General features: G+C 37.7%; 1 long non-coding RNA gene across 1 annotated transcript in view; it reads left to right on the top strand.

Annotated features, from left to right (window-relative positions):
- Positions 1–12,863, top strand: part of LOC122230722 — a 47,771-nt gene extending 34,908 nt beyond the window's left edge. Inside the window, exon 2 of the long non-coding RNA XR_006207774.1 lies at positions 12,492–12,863. This is a non-coding gene — a long non-coding RNA (uncharacterized LOC122230722). The remainder of the gene's footprint in view (positions 1–12,491) is intronic.
- The last annotated feature ends 3,946 nt before the right edge of the window (positions 12,864–16,809 follow it).

Below are 16,809 nucleotides of genomic sequence, written 5' to 3'. Positions count from 1 at the left end.
AAATGTAAAACTGTCTCTTGCACATTTTGGACAACACTGATATTATGCTCACATAATACTTAATATGATAGCTTCAATTGCACTAGTTGTATCTCCCATTAGACTGCAAGTTACACGACAATAGGGACTTTTATTCAATTTATTTATTCTGATGTCCTTGATGCCTAGCATAGTATCTGGCATATGGGGAGACCTCAAATTGTCTGAAAATTGTTTGAGGGTTTCTTGTTTACTTGGAGGAGGAGACAGATGTGGGAAAGGGACTATTCCTTCTCTCCATAGGAGTACCTGCATTCAAACTCAGCATCCCACAGGACCGGGGATGTCTTCCCTCTGACAGAAGGGCTGTGCTTGAACCTAACTTCTCCTGAGCTCCAAGAGCTGGATGATTGACTTTCTGCTATAACTGCAGAAAAGTCTAGAACTTAATCTAGTGTGACTGCCTCCCCAGTATTCTGATTACTACCATACCCTTGCTTTTGCTTTTATCTCTTTTCTCCCATACCCCTACCTCTCCTTTTCTTTCAAACACACACACACACACACACACACACACACACTGACAAGGTTGTTTGCATGTTTACCTTATAAGAAGGGAGATCAGCGTGATGGCAGGAGTTCTTCCCTGGAAGCTTCACCCATGGTGGGTCCAGGCATATGTGCCCGCGGGGTGATGAAAGGGTGGGGTCCCTGCCTTCCATGCTTGGCTTGCACATGTCCTCAGTGAAACCCTTTCCTTAATCTGTACTAAATGACCTTGTGGAAATCTTCTCAAGCTCTCCTTCATGACAGTTGGCAAAATAAAAAGGGACATTCTGCATAACCGAAGGATGGCAGCATATATATATGTAACCTGATGTTCAGTGAAACAAAACTTTCTAAAATCAGAACATATCCTTACATGGTGTCCAATTCCTAGCACATAGTAACTACACAATAAATATTTGTTGGCCGCATGATGAATGTGTAAATGAATACTTGCAGACAGTGAAAGAATAAATGGCTGAAAAAAGTTTCTACCAGTTGTTTTTTCATGGTTAGTAGAGTACAATGAATAAAGCCCAGAAGAGTGGTAAACTAGAACTTAATTTAGCTGGCACTTTTAGGAGATGACTTATTCTAGATAACCACATTTCCTGAATAAGTGAAACTTTGCCTTCATAGTATACATTTGCTTCTTGAATAAGCTCTCTTTAAAAAGCCCTAGTTCTCTGCCTTATTAAATTGAATATATTGTATATAATTTAACAGTTCCCTCAATACTTATTAGTGAAAACTGTATTTTAAAAATAATTAAAATTAGGTATGGATCTAGAAATTTCAGGAGTCTTCTTTTGTGCAATTTTTGCTTGGCTGAAAAAGAACATGTGTAACCAAAGGATACTGATACAAAGCATGGTCCTCGGTAGGAGTCTATTCTTTATCTCCACAATGCTTACCTTACAGGGATATTTCTTTACGGAAAGGAATTTGGAAAGGTTGTATACTATACTTAGTTAATCACGTATTTGTTTTAGTGTTTGTGCATTAGCTTGAGTTTTGACTCCATCTCAGTTTTCATCTGCAGAACAGGAAAAACCTGATTTTCTTCTTATTAGAAATTCTTTTGGTGACTTTGCAGGCATAACATCCAGTTAGGGATGTGTACAAGAAGATTCATCGGAGTAGACTTTTATAGTTAATGTTTATTGAACACATGCAATTGCCAGCCACAATGCTTCAGAAAACATTTAGAAAGCAAATGTTTCTAACATTTAAACTTTACATTGCAGCTATATGAAATGAGAGGCATCATCACCATTTTGTAGATGAAAACTGATGCACAGCGTGGCTTAGTAACACTCTAGGAAAGTTGTCTGTTGACCTTTCTTGCTGACCCACTTTTCTCCACACTGGACATCTATCTTCCTTCAATCCCCTCCGTTATCAGTGACATGAAGGCATTGTTTGGAGGTAATCAGGTCTAGGGATAACCAATGGGAAGCATAGCATGGTACCAGAAACAGCTTTAATGTCAGCGTGAAATTTTACCGTGATGAGAAAATTATCCTACACCTTGGGAAATTTCTTGCTGGTATGTCCTCAGTACAGCCCCAGTACATGTCCTGTGTTCTAACTGCAGAGCCAGAGCAGTTCTGCCCTGTGGAGCCTCTTCACTCCCAAGCCCCACCTCCTGTCCCCTTGGCAACCAGGCAAAAACAAAATTCCTTTCACTTTACTATGCAAGGCAGCTCACCTTTCTTTTTGAAATTTCCTCTTGTTTCAGACCATGAATGGATTATTATTTTTCAAGTCCAGAGACTTTTCCAGGTATTTTCCTAAATAAAAAGCCATCTTCACTGGTATATGGAAATAGCCCTGGGTATTAGGTTTTTGTTTGTTTGTTTCAAATATTGATAGTTTTCTTCTCCACTACATCTATTAATATCAAAAATTGAAAAGAACTTGATAATAGGAAACTGGCAAATGCAAGATATGACCATATGATGAATTTTAGGTTTAATTTCACAGGAAAATGTTCGCTAATATTTAAGTGAAAAAACATACTATAAAACACGATGTGCCCTTTGAACACCCCCTCCCTTTTGTTTGTTTAAAGAATTACTCAGGAACTATATATAAATACCATGTATTGTCTGCCACAGACTATTACACAGAGATCCCTTCTGGGTCTATTGTGGTGTGTGTGATCCTTTGCTCTTACTCAAATTCTGTTAACTGCTGTGCTTCCCTGACACCACCTTTACTAACAACTAATAATTACCAAGAACTTACTCTGTGCCAAATGCAGTTCTATGCACTTCACAGGACTGAGTTCATTTAAACTCATTCAAAACCCCAGATGAGGCATGTACTTCTATTATTCCTACTTTATAACTGAGTAAACTGAGGCACAGAGAAGTTAAGTACATGGTTCAATTCATAAAGCAGTTCAGTGGGAGAGCCAGATTTGAGCCCAGAAAGTCTGTTTCTGGGCCTTACATTCACATCTACTAAGCTTGTGTAGCTCTTTCCTTTCTTGTTCTCAAATATCATTTCTTCCTACATCAGTTGGTCCTGCTTTGATCAACCATTGCCATTTCTAATGTGTTCCTCTGTTTGTTAGGGTAGAATGGGAATGCTTGGCCTAAACATAATCTAACGTATTGAATCAGTGACCTTCATTTTAGGTACCATATTAAATCAATAGTTTCTGGCCAAATGAATGTCTATAATAGCTCCCCTGCCCTCCCATATGGAAAGGGAATAAATCTTTCCTTGTCATTTAAAGATCTCTTCTTGTTTAATCTAATAGTTGAGTGGCTGGAAGTCTGACTGTCAGATAATTGCTGTGCTCTGGTGACTATATACTTAATACTCTTTTCTGGTCAACCCTTTACTGTCTATGGTAGAACTCAGAGATAAGGGGGTTAATGGAGCATCTGGTGCCTCCAGTGATAAACTTGGAGAAGCCCCAGGCCTGTAAATAATAGATTGTGGGTGGAATGTTTTTTTATTTATGTCTGGAGAGTTTCTGAGGTGAGGAATGATGGACGGGGGATTCCCATGCAGCCTGGTGACACAGATAGCACACTTGACAATCAGCAGAACACTGATCTGTTTCAGCGAGGCCCTAGATAGGAGCCTAGGGGTGCCCATGCCACCCAGTTGTTTGCGTCCTCAACAGGAGAAGGGAGCAGCCCAGCTGGCAAGAGAACAGTGGGCTTCCCAGGACTTTGTTATGAGGTTATGTTTTCATCCTGTTCCAATCTCTGCTTGGCTGGATAGGAGTTTCTCTTCTGTAAGGGCACATCATAAATGTGTCACCATGCAAATTCTCTGTAAGAACCGATAATTCTTCATATCTGCCTTCAAACGCTTTAGTAATCAATTTCCCTGAACTTTCCTGCTGAAGGTTTCTTTTCTTTTCTTTTCTTTTCTTTTCTTTTCTTTTCTTTTCTTTTCTTTTCTTTTCTTTTTTTTCTTTTCTTTTTTTTCTTTTTTTTTCTTTTATGTATTAAGAGAGATCAAAGGCAGCTGCACAAGTGAAGGTGTAAGAGGGGGGCAGTCTCCCTGAGTTCCAGTAGATAAGATCATGTGTGTTGTTTCACCCTAGTTTCCAGAAAGAAAATAAATGATAAGAACTAAACCGAAACCCCTTGAGCTTGCTTGTACATGAACTGATTTTCCTTGCAGATCTGTCTGCTTTCTGTGGCTCGAGGAGGAGAGGAGGCCTGGGAGGGTGGTGCGAGATGACTGAAGAGCAAACGCGCCTTTGCCCTGAATTTATTATGTAGTCTCCCCGGTCGTGTGATGGTGGAATTCTCTCTCCTCACCCCTCACCTTTCCTCCACTTCCTACCTTACACAACATTATGAGGTGGCCTCTAAATGAGCATGTGTGAAAATTGCAATGTAAGGGCATCACATAATCTCCCTTTAAAAATTATGGGTTCATCTTGATATGTAAGAATTGCCTTGAGCTCTGGCAAGATACCATCCTTTGGGGGTTAGAATAGCTGCCCTGTGGCCCTTTGACTGGGTTGCTTTTGTTATCACAGTACGCCAACCTAGATTTGCCCTGTCACACAAATGTGCTGTCAGCAGCTTAGTTTTGACAGTTTTAGTTATGTGTCTCCTTGTAGCATATTGTCACACATACACTGACAAGAAGAGATGTAGTGTGCTAAATATAAATCCTCCAGGAAAAGGAGAGAAGTAGCTCTTGGGACAAAATCTAAAAATTATTTTTGAGTTAATTTGTTTTGTGTTGGATTAAGAATCATTTCTAAGTGATAGAAAAGGATTTTTTAAATATCTGGTTTATAAGAAATGAAACATTTTAAACAGAAAACTAATGAACGATTTTAAAACATTAAATGACAATCCTTTAATTGTGTATATATTTACCATAAAATGTTAGTGAAAATATGGATATGTTAATACCAACTTCACTTATGGCAATGAAAGTTTACACATGCTCTGCTCTATCAGAGGAAATGACTTGTCTGGGTAGTTATGTTTGTTTATACTCTCTGGTGGTATATGACTCCAGAAAGATTAAGAACCTAGTGTGACGCCAGTATGGATAGATGTTGGTCATCTGGCACACCAGAAGGGGAGGCCAGTTACCTTGGAGACATTTGATCTCAAGCACAGATTCATAAAGGATACAATACATATTTAAAAGGCAGGTTTCAGCTGGCTAGCTCAGTTGGTAGAACAGGAAGCTAGCTATTCAGCTCTTGATTGAATTGATGTCAGGATCCCAACAAAAGAAAAGCAGCAACATCAGGTTTCAGTTCTTAAGCCTACCATATATTTTCTTCACCTCCATTCACCCCAATCCCAGCTTGACTTTTCTCATTTTATTCCTTCTCTTTAGACTTTTTTTTTTTTAAATTTCAGAAGCACTTGAAATGACAAAAGCTTAGCCTTATGAGTGAAATGTGCATTATCTGATATATCTTCAATTCAAACCCCCCAACTTAGCTTTCCAAATAGATCACACTTCTAAAAAATTCTAAAAAAAAGTCAAGATTTTCCTGATTGGCTTTTCACTCTTTTTCAAACAGAAGATGACTCTTTAGGCATCTGTCCCTTTTTGATCAGATTGTCCCTTTGGTCTGGGAGTCTGGGATGTCTTGTTATCCTTATGGTTTTTCTCAATGTATTCTTCCTTTGGGCCAAATTTAATACCATTCCCTCTTTTGTCCCCTCCACAAAACAGCTACTTGTCCTCTATCTTATCATGCAAATGTTCCTGTGTTCCTAGAGTTTATTTCCTTCTTCCTTATGCTCTTGTTAGCTGACTTCATGTCTATCTTTTCTACTGACTGTAAATTCCTCAAGTGCAAGAGATTTTTGTTCACTTCTGTTTCCTGTGTAGGGAGTAAATGCTCAGTAATTGTTAATACGGATAAAAGATCATGAGTGAGGCCCAACCGCATGGAAGCATATGGTACTGTTAATCTTGTAGGAAAGAAAGAGTCTAGTAGCTTCTTGTCTGAGTGATGGTTCATCTCATGGTGCCTCCACATCTCTGGCTGATTCATCAGTGAAGGGGATGAACCTGAAAATAGTATTCTCCTCTCGTGGTTGACTTCAGTATTACATTTTTATTATTTTACTCAAGAGTAATTTGGGGACATTTGCCATAAAAGAGTATAGATAAAATGAAACAAAACAACAGAACAATAAAAATTAAACTAAAAAAAACAACAAAGAAACATGAAAAGCAAATGAAACATTAAGAGCCAGATAATAAAAGTGGGCAAGAGAAAAGAAAGCTAGACAGTGCAGCTTAATTAAGGCAATCTCTTATACATTCATTCTAAGGGAACACTGCACAGCGTCTCTGACATAATTAAACCAGTGTTTGTTAAAACTCTTCTTTGAGGGGCTAGGTAATTAGCATAATCAATCAGATGATTAACATAATTAATTATCATATTCCACAGCATTAATAAAATCAGTTGGGCTTAAATTGGATTTAAGCATTAATAAAATCAGTTGGATTAATAAAATCAGGTCCTGTGTAGGAAACAAACACCGAGGTCTCTACTAAGTACCTTGAGCAGAGATACGCTGCCAGACTTGGGCTCTGCCACTGGATCATCTGCTCTAGGACTGATGGTATTAAATTTGGGTGGAAAGGAGGACTTAAGCAATGGGTCTGCGATCAGGTGCTCAGTAATCCTTTGGTAGCCACCTCCAGATATATAAAAATATCTCAGTGGCATTCCATACACCTACTGCCACCAGTAAGAACAAGAAGTCACAGAGTGAGAGGTTAGACTTGTAAACCACTGACAGATACATGGAACAAAAGGTTCCCTTAACTCTGTCCAGTCCTAGCCAGTTTAAGTAAAAGGCAGGATGAAGGTGGGACGTGTTTAAAAGGAACCAATGGAATGTCACCAAATGGAAGGACTCATGGTAGATCCAGAACTGAAATGTGAGAGACAGAGGTCCTGTTTCTCCATGCCTGTCTGCTTCACCTTCTAGCCACTTTCAGGTCTCTTTTCCCTGCTTCTTCATGCAAAAACTACAAATACCAACATGAGGCACATCTCCTCAGTCCCTACATGTAGATGTTCTTAAAGATTCAGTGTCATCAGATAAGTGGTTAGAGTTCCTGAGTCCTAACTCTAACCCCATAGGAGGGCGGATCTCATTAATCCAGCCTGGGTCAGTATCTACCTAATTGAACAATGTAGGCAAAAGAGGCAGAGTCCTAGAGGTTGACTGCTGGGAGGGGTGTTAGAGAAAGGGCGCAGAGTCTGGGAAGCACTTACAAAGATCTCATTTAATGAATGTAAGTAAGACTGACCGCATTTGCAGTTAAGTGAATACCCTTTCGGAGCTTTTGTCCACTGCAAGGAAGGAAAACCAGAGCATTCAGGAATCAGCTTTTAACTCCTCTTTGACTATGGGGGAGGGATATTTTGTACCTTAATGAAGACTGTGCCTGATCATAAGTGACATTACTTAGAAGTACTGAGTCTCAGTCACTCCTGTAGAAAGCAAGAGAGTGAAGTTCAACCATCCTTGTGAAATTGAAAAGCATGAATAATTACTTCCATAATTGTTTCTGCACATTTATCTGGACAAAAGCAGTATCTGAGGACAACAATTAATGATTTTAATAACAGTTGTCATTTCTTGCTGTGGACATTAGTTGGTATTTGGCCTTCAGCTATGACATTATACTCTCAGCCACTGTAATCACTTCAAAAAAAACCAAAACGTGTAGACCAAGACACGAACGATATCAGTTCTCTTTGAACCCTCAGAAATGATGATAGTTGTGGTGACAGTAGCAATTGGCAGCAGTGACTTCCTTTTCTGCTCCACTCCTTCAGGGCCTCCCAGCAGACTGTTGTCTTCCTTTGTTTCCTTTGGCTCCTTGCCTCTTCCTCTCCCGAAAGGCACCTGTTCTGTTTTTTTCACACTCCTGTAGAGTACTGCATGACTCCACAGTTAACCTCCATACTTTCAGTCAGAACAGGGAGCTATGCTTTATGCTTTATACTTTAAAAAGGAAATGTAGACCTTTCTGGAAATGATTAAAATATAACTTGCGTTTCTGAGTCAGACCAACCTCCAGCAAGCACATTTTAAGAATTACTCTTCAATATATTTCTTATTTTATTTTTTTTTATTTAAAAAAAATTTTTTTAACGTTTATTTATTTTTGAGACAGAGAGAGACAGAGCATGAACGGGGGAGGGGCAGGGAGAGAGGGAGACACAGAATTGGAAGCAGGCTCCAGGCTCTGGGCCATCAGCCCAGAGCCCGATGCGGGGCTCGAACTCACAGACCGTGAGATTGTGACCTGAGCTGAAGGCGGACGCTTAACTGACTGAGCCACCCAGGCGCCCCTTCTTTTATTTTTTTAAGTGATGATTTTTTTTTACATTATACTGTGACTTTCTTTATTATACTTTAGTTCTGATGACAGTGATACCAAAATAATAACAGTGTCTGCTCCCGTAATTTAACAGAGTGAAACCTACCACCATCCATTCTGAAGCATTAATAAAAAGCTCTGTGCTAAGTGAGCTTCAGTGCATTTGGAAGAAAAGGCTAGACATTAGGTGTGAAAAGGTTACCTCAAAGCAAACTATGTATTATGACAATTTGAGAATCTAATAGTTATATATTTGCCTTTTTTGTGTTTCTGTTGTTTTAGAAAACATAATGAACCTTTATTATTCTGTTCCTTGTTCCGTTTCCAATCTAATTTCAAGTAGCTACATGACAAGAACCTTTTCATATTTCTTTTATATTACCTCAGCTGAGCACAAAGCAGGTGTTCAATAAATGTTTGTTGATTGATCTATATGAACAAATAAATATCCGTGTAAAAAGTTTTCTCAAGTTTTTAATAATATTTATAAAACCTCAGTGTAGGATAGAATATAGTTTTTTCCTTTTCCTGTTTCCCTTTCCTTCCTAAATAATTCAGATAAGGTTGAGAAAGGTGTCAATGTCATTGGAAATGGGGAGCCTTGGTGGCCTAGAGTGGGCTAGCAGTCAGAGGTCTCACATGGTAAGAAGAGCTTCTGCATAGAAGGGTGGCCCAGCATGATTAGTCAGAATCTATAAAGAAATCCCATGGATGGGTGGCTTTCCACAGGATGTCAGAGTCTGAGCAAGCTGAGGGTGTTTCTGTGTGGGGGTTTGTGTGTGTGTTGGGGGGGGGAAGGTGTGGGGTGGCTGGCATGGGAGGTGAGAACCCAGTTTGGGGTGAGGAGAATATCCAAGCTGGCTTCGAGTTCCTGGAAGGGGAGTGAGTGGTGGCAGAGACAGAATATTGGCTATATAGAGAGGAATTGATTAAATAAATACATATACTAAAGATAATGGGAATCAGTTTCCCATGGTTGGAAAAGGTGTTATAAATATAGCAAGAGAGAAAACTAGAATGAACCCTGTGGATTGGATTCAACTATTGATGTGAATTTATGGCTTTCAATATAGATTGAGGGAGATAAAGAACTATAAAAATAAATATAGTTACATATAAACGCTCTGAACATTGATATATATGTGTATCTATGAATGTGTTAAGTGCATATATACATATATTCCCTAGGTCTGTCTGCTGAGAGTACTCTGGAGCAACCATTCTCCACAAAAATGATTCAGGGATCTTTGACAAATGCTACTTTCAGGCCTGAGACAGGGGAAGTTTGATAAGCCTGTCATCTTATGGTAGACCAAAGAACTCTAACACTTTCTTGAAGGGGTTCCCACTGGCCAAACTAAGTTCAATTTGAGTATCAAAGTAATCTGTAGATTATAATCCATTGATAAAATAGGAAACCAGGAGTCCGTGATGATACAAACAAATAAATGAATAGACGAAAAGCTTGATAAGAAACAGGATATTTAAATTATTTCAAAGTATCCTTTCACAAAATAGTTACCAAGCAATCTTTTTTTGGAGAAACATGACAGATCCCATGTTAATCAAGTGATCAAAGTGAATATCATTATCAAAGGGACAAATTGAAATTATGTCCCAATTCTTATATGTTAGAAGAATAAGCAAATAAATAATAAAGTAGGAAGAAGGAATTAATACATATGAAATTTGAAATATATACAGAATAAAAGTCTTACCAGTAAATAAAAGCAATAGATGGAAAAATTAATAAATATTTGCTAAGTTTGATTAAGGGGGAAAATAACATGATTACTAAAATAGCAACAGAATATAAGATATAGGGCTATTAACTAGAGCTGTGGATGTGAATAAATTTGAATAAAATACTATTTACAGATTTGGATCAATAAATTTGTGATTCTAGGAGAAAAACTTATTTTTCTAAGAAAATGTAAGTTAATAGCAGTGACTCAAAAAGAAGTAGAAAATTTAAAACCATCAATAACTGCAGAAGAAATTGAAAATGTAGTCAAAAATTTCTCTCTAAAGAAAAACTAATGCCAGATGGCTTACTATAAGTTTCTTAGAAATTTTAAAGGAATTGCTGATTCTCATGTTTTAGAAATTCTTCCAGATGATTCAAAAAGGTGGAAAGCTACCTAATTACTCTTCTAAGGGTAGATTTAGAGTGATACCAAAACAGTATGATTTTAACAAAAAGAAAAACTTCTAGTAGTATTCTAATTATGAATATAGATGCAAAGCATTCTAATTATAAATATAGATGCAAAAGTCAAAATAAGTTATTAGCAAGGAAATTGCAGCAGAGTATTGAAGGTATGAGTAAGTAGGGATTATATCAGGAATTCAGATTTTTCATCGGGAAATCTAATGTGATTCTCTATAGAAACAGATTAAAGTGGGCGGAAATACCATGTAATTATCTCAATTGATGCACTTCAAAAACATTTAATAAAATCTAACACCAGTTAATTTTAAAAACTCTTTACTTGGAACAGAAGGGAAGTTTCTTAATGTGTTGATAGGTACCCATGGGCTATCTATAGCAAGCATCACAGAAAATGGTGTCACTTTTAAAGCATTCTTTTTTTTTTAATGTTTATTTTTATTTTTGAGAGAGAGAGACAGACAGACAGAGAGAGACAGAGAGACAGAGCATGAGGAGGGGAGGGGCAGAGAGAGAGGGAAACACAGAATCCAAAGCGGGCTCCAGTCTGTGAGCTGTCAGCACAGAGCCTGACACGGGGCTCGAACCCACAAACCAGGAGATAATGACCTGAGCTGAAGGCAGATGCTTAACTGACTGAGTCACCCAGGGAACCCCTTTTTTTTATTTTTTAAAACATTTTTTACAGAGAGAGAGAGAGAAAGAGTGAGCGAGCTGAGGGAGGGGCAGAGGGCAAGAGAGAGAGAATCTTAAGCAGGCTCCACACTCAACGCAGAGTCTGACATGGGGCTGGATTCCATGACCCTGGGATCATGACCTGAGCTGAAATAAAGAGTTGGACACTCAAGCAACTGAGCCACTCAGGCGCCCCACTTTTGAAGCATATTTTTAGTGAGGAAGAAGGTGAAGATGCTATTACTGCACCTTTTCAACACTGTGCTTGAGAACTAAGCCCAAGCAGTAAATTTGATTTAAAAACAAAAACAAACAAACAAAAAAAACACAAAAAGAAGTAGAATGAGAACTATGAGGCAAATGTCATTATATGTAAAATAATCTAAAATAGAAACTAATCTAAAATAGAAAAACCATGAATTTACAGCAAGTGTTTAAGACCATTAATGATTTAACAGACTTAAACCATTATTAGAAAGAAAAGATCTAGGCTGTGGGAAGGGCCACTGTGAATGACGCCACTCTCGTTTTTGTCCCTTTTTGACCAGATGACAAAATTAGCTTTACATTGAAAAGTATTATTAAGTATCAGTATTGTGTTAGCCCAAGTGGTGTTCATAAGAAATTACTTCACTGTCTTTAGAAATGAAGCTTCTATCGGTTTATGTCATTATTTGGAAAACGTTTCAAGATAGAAAATAGAGTTGGACTGAGATCCAATAAGCGTGTTGTCCCCCCAAAATATCCATTTTCAAATGTTTACTTCCCTTTTCATCTGTTTATGGAAAATCATCACAAAAGCAGATTCGCATATTCGAATACATACAAACTCATATTCTATATTTGCCGTGGAGTTCCATTTTCTTTTTATTTGTATGACCTTCTGAGATGTCGAAATTATTATTGTCATCATTACTTGCATGCTTCATTGAACCCTTTTTGAATCATTGATCTAAATTTTCAAATAGGAGCATTAACTCAGCATGATACTCACAATAGAGAATATTAAATTCACAATTATAAAAAATATACCACAAATGGTAGAATAATTCATCAGCAGAGACAAAAATACATTCTGTTAACCGAAGAATAGGCAAGAAGAATTGATAAACACACTTAGGATGCCTACAACAACTTTCAGAAGGTGATGATCATTATACATGTAACAAGATTTCTGCAAAAATCAAATCATTTCACATCATAAGTTTATGGAATGCCTGTCAGTGTAATTGTTCTGTTGCTTTCTCTTCTAAAGCTTCCGTGTTATCTGAAGACCACTTAATTGATCACCAGATGTCTGGAAACCTCACTTCAGGAAACCCTGCTCCACATATTTGAGGAATGGAAATTGATGCAACATCTGGGTTAAAATTATACAGAAGTGTAATAGTTAAGATATGTTTCTCACCTCTACCCTGTTTTCATGCTTTTACTTCTATTGGTGGAGAGGCTCAAAGCCATTCCCTGGTGCTAAGCCTAGACCCGATACTTTCTTCTCCACATTTGAGAACGCTTTATTAATTGTTTGAAAGCTTCCATAGTGATCATGGTGCTCTAGAAGTCATTGGCGGTGGGACAACAGAACCTCATAGAACTTTTTCCCCAATAAAATCATCTTTTAAAACTGCCTGTATCTTGTCTGTTTTCAAAAGAAACACATTAGTCTTCAGCTTAAAGAACATTTTCCGAAAATGTATTCCAAAGTATTAAATCTACCTTTTTTTGTGTTGTTACAATAGCCAAGAAATAAATCTGAGTTTATTTAGTATAAACTTGGTGCTTTTAGACAAAGCAAACAACTTCAAATTGCTTAGGAAAATATTCAAACTTGATGGAGCCTTCAGACATTGATTTAAGCATGTGGCTTTTGGTTTTTGCATGTTGAAGGGATTGGATATGGCAAAGTAAAAAATGTATGCACGTGTGAGTGAATGGAAACAGAGAGAGAGGGACCTCTGTGGACTATTCCCTTTGCTAACCTTATGTTTTCTTGGCTTTGAAGTGGAAATATCTGGTATTTCCAGCTTGGACTAAATCACAGATTTCTAATGAGTTTTCTTGATATTTGCTCTGACCCGATTCAGGTCAGCTTATTGCTTTTTCTTGCAGTTGAAAAGCAGAGGAACAAGAGGTAAGCCTTCTTTTGCTCATTAAGGTTTCAGCCAGTGATCTTAACTCAAGCATTTCTAATTAAAATGTAAAGATCATTAGTATGCGCCATTAATAGAGGTTTGTCTTTCGGCTCAGAACGCTCCCTTGGAGGTGGCAGGCTCACTCCTGCACCCACTGGTGCTACACAATTGCTGCTCTTGGCAAGGTCTCAGAACAGGCTGGGGTTTCTGTCTGCTACCTGAGCCGCTGGTGACAACCGCCGATTATGTCTGGCTCAGGGCAAGGAGGAGCCAAGAGTAGAAACAAACTGCAACAGCAGCTTCTCCTTGTTACTGCCCCCAATTCCCAGCACTGGCATTGCTGAATGAGAGAGAGGCAGAGGCATCCTAGAACTGATAAGAAAGACATTATGTAATATTTTGAAGTGATATATCACCCTCTCCCTCAAAATGAAGATGTATATTCATGTGGTGGGAGATCTTTTACTTTTTTACGTAGGGCTTCAGGAATTCAAATTTCTACGTAATCCACATCATGCAAAACATTTTAATGTGTGCTATGTTTCCCTAAAGATAAATACTACTTTTGGTTTGACATTTGCAATTGAGATATGAGCTGATAGAAGTTTTTAATTGTAATTGCTAAGCTACTTGATTTTGAATATGAAAATTGTGATTAATTGAATCTTTAAAGGCACATGACATGTGCAGGAATCAAATGGAGACTTTAACCCATAGCTTGTAATATTTATGGCTTATTTTATATGTAGTATGTTAAAAGAATAAACTGAAGAGACATACTGAACAGTAAGTTAGAGCTTTGGGAATGTCCAATTACTTAGCCTTCATCTTAGGAATATTAATGTAGGGATTTAAGGCAAATCAGAAATAAGAATAAAATTACTTTAATTGTGTCCTAAATACTCTAGTAATTACATAAAACACTTGCTAATTTATTGCTTTTATTTGCTTCTCTATATAATCATCTGAACTTCTGACCCATTTTAATTAAGTTAGAATATAATTAGTGTTTCTATTAAAGTATTTGGAGTTAATAGAATACAACTTATTTCTTTCATAATCAAGATTACTATGTTGCCTGGGGGTACTTGTGATTTCTAATTTAGTTAGACTCAATGGCAAATACTAATAATTCACATGTACATTTTTATGCATCTCATCTTACTGACTGACCTTTGAACTATTTGAGAAAGAAATATGAGCATTGACTTTATACCATAGCTTTATATAAAATTCATCCAAGGTTTAGAATGTTTGGAGACTTATTATAAACACACTTGTAATAAGAAGGTGCTGGGTTTTAATCTGTATCATAAATTACATGTGCACTCCACAAAGGGCTGTTAATAATTTGAGGGTGTCGAGAAAGATAATCATCTACTTACTATGATAGCAAGAAAGAGTTCTAAAAGTAGAGTTGAAGTCAAGGGAGAGACATATTATGAATAGCTTTGTTTTATTATAAGAACAGGTATTGTCTGGTTTTCCATTTAGATATAGCTATTGGAATATACTGGGAGAAGCTCAGTTACCACATAGTTTTTCAATAGGAATAATTTGTTAACTATAAATCAATGCATTCAATTGTCATAGTTTTATAAGACTTCAAATACAAGCGTCTGTAAGTCAGAATAAAATGTTAGATTACATATTCCACTGTCATCATGGTTCACATGCAAATACTTGTTCATTTAAAAATATATGTGTATATCTCTAATGACAGAGTGATTCCTTCTTAGATACTGAATAAGCCCAGTAAGCCAACTCAGCCGAACACAAATAGTCAACCCACCCCAAGTGGAGCTTATCAGAGCCTAGAAAACTATAACCATGAGTACAGTGGTTCTCAAACTTGAGTGAGCATTAGAATCACTGGAGGGCTCATTAAATCCATATTGTTGAGCCCCACCCTCAGCATTGCTAACACGTTCCCAGGTGATGTTGATGCTGCTATCTGGGGTCATGTTTTGAGAACCACTACGTTAGAAGATGCCTCTGAGGCTTTCGGAAAAGTTTTCCTTGTTTTATTCCAGTTTGCACTTCACTAGATTTTTTTTTTTCTGTGTAACTCATCAGAAAGAAATGACCTTAACATTTTGTAACATCACTGTAAGATGCTGTCTGCAATTATTTTTACACTGGGTTTCATATGCCAACGAACATGAATAACATATATCTAAAATGTAAGTTTTTATGAATGTATAATATCTACCCATCATCTATCAAAATATAACTGTATGTTGGATTCGTTTCCATTCTGTTAAACTTCTAAATCCCTTAGTGATTTTGAACTTAAAGTTGGAGATGATGGTTAGGAAACGGTTGAAAGCTGGAGGGAAACCTCTAAGGCTTTAACATTACAGTTTTCTCAGGTAGAGCTGAGTGACACATCATTGACTTTTAAAGAGAAATTGGTGGGGCACCTGGGTGGCTCAGTTGGTTAAGCACACAACTTCGGCTCAGGTCATAATCTTGCAGTCTGTGAGTTTGAGCCCCGTGCCGTGCTCTGTGCCGACAGCTCTATCGGCTGTTAAAAAAAAATAAAAACATGCTCTATCTCGTGTTAAATGAAATAAAAAAAAAATAGAGATCGGTGAGGACAATTTTAGGCAATCTTAAAGACATCAGATATCTTGAATAATTCTGTCCCTTTACAGAAATGTTTCAGCATTGAGATGTTCTAATATCTGAGACTGATGCTGTTTTAAACATGCTGGTTTTATAACCAGGTGTATGTGAATAGTTATTTTGGACTGACTCAGCTACGTGTTTGCTTTCTTTTCTCTCACACTACACATTTTCTAGTCAGCCCTCCCCAATCCATGCAGATCTTCAAATTTATAGCCACTAGCGCAATTCTAATGTCTATAAAACCTTGCCTGGCAACTGATGGGAGCAGATGTTAGGCGAAGAGCCTTGGAACATCTGTTTGAGCTGCCCGCTGTTCCCTGTGGCGGGCTGCTGGAGCCTGCACAAGGGTTCACACTCTGTCTCCGTCTCTGACTCCCACCTGCGCACACTTGATTAGAGATTTAAAAATTAGGGACCATTACAAGGGGCAGGCTTCCTAGCAGAGGAGATGCCCCCAATCTCCTCCCGGGAGTCTGACTGCCCTCTGTGGGGTGGGGAGTGCCATGACTGTGGGCACACCGTGGTGCCTTATCTCTACATCTCGCATCATCTGGAGACTGTTTAGGCAAACATTTGAGAATCTGAGTATTTGTTGGAAGATTGCCTCTGTTTTTTTTTTTTTTTTAATTTCCAACATGACTTTGATATTTGGGGTGGGGCAAATTAGCATACATTTCTGAAAGTTCAGCACCCCATGTCCACTGAAAAACTTTTTAATCTTTTTAATCTTTTTAAACTTTTTAATCTTTTTAATCTTTCAGAAACTATAGGGTGTAATGGTAGTGGAATTGTAGATGTATGTATAAGGTA

The sequence above is a fragment of the Panthera tigris genome, chromosome C2, assembly GCF_018350195.1.
Source record: "Panthera tigris isolate Pti1 chromosome C2, P.tigris_Pti1_mat1.1, whole genome shotgun sequence".
NCBI classification, from domain to species: Eukaryota; Metazoa; Chordata; class Mammalia; order Carnivora; family Felidae; genus Panthera; species Panthera tigris.
This window is presented reverse-complemented; position numbering and strand designations above follow the sequence as displayed.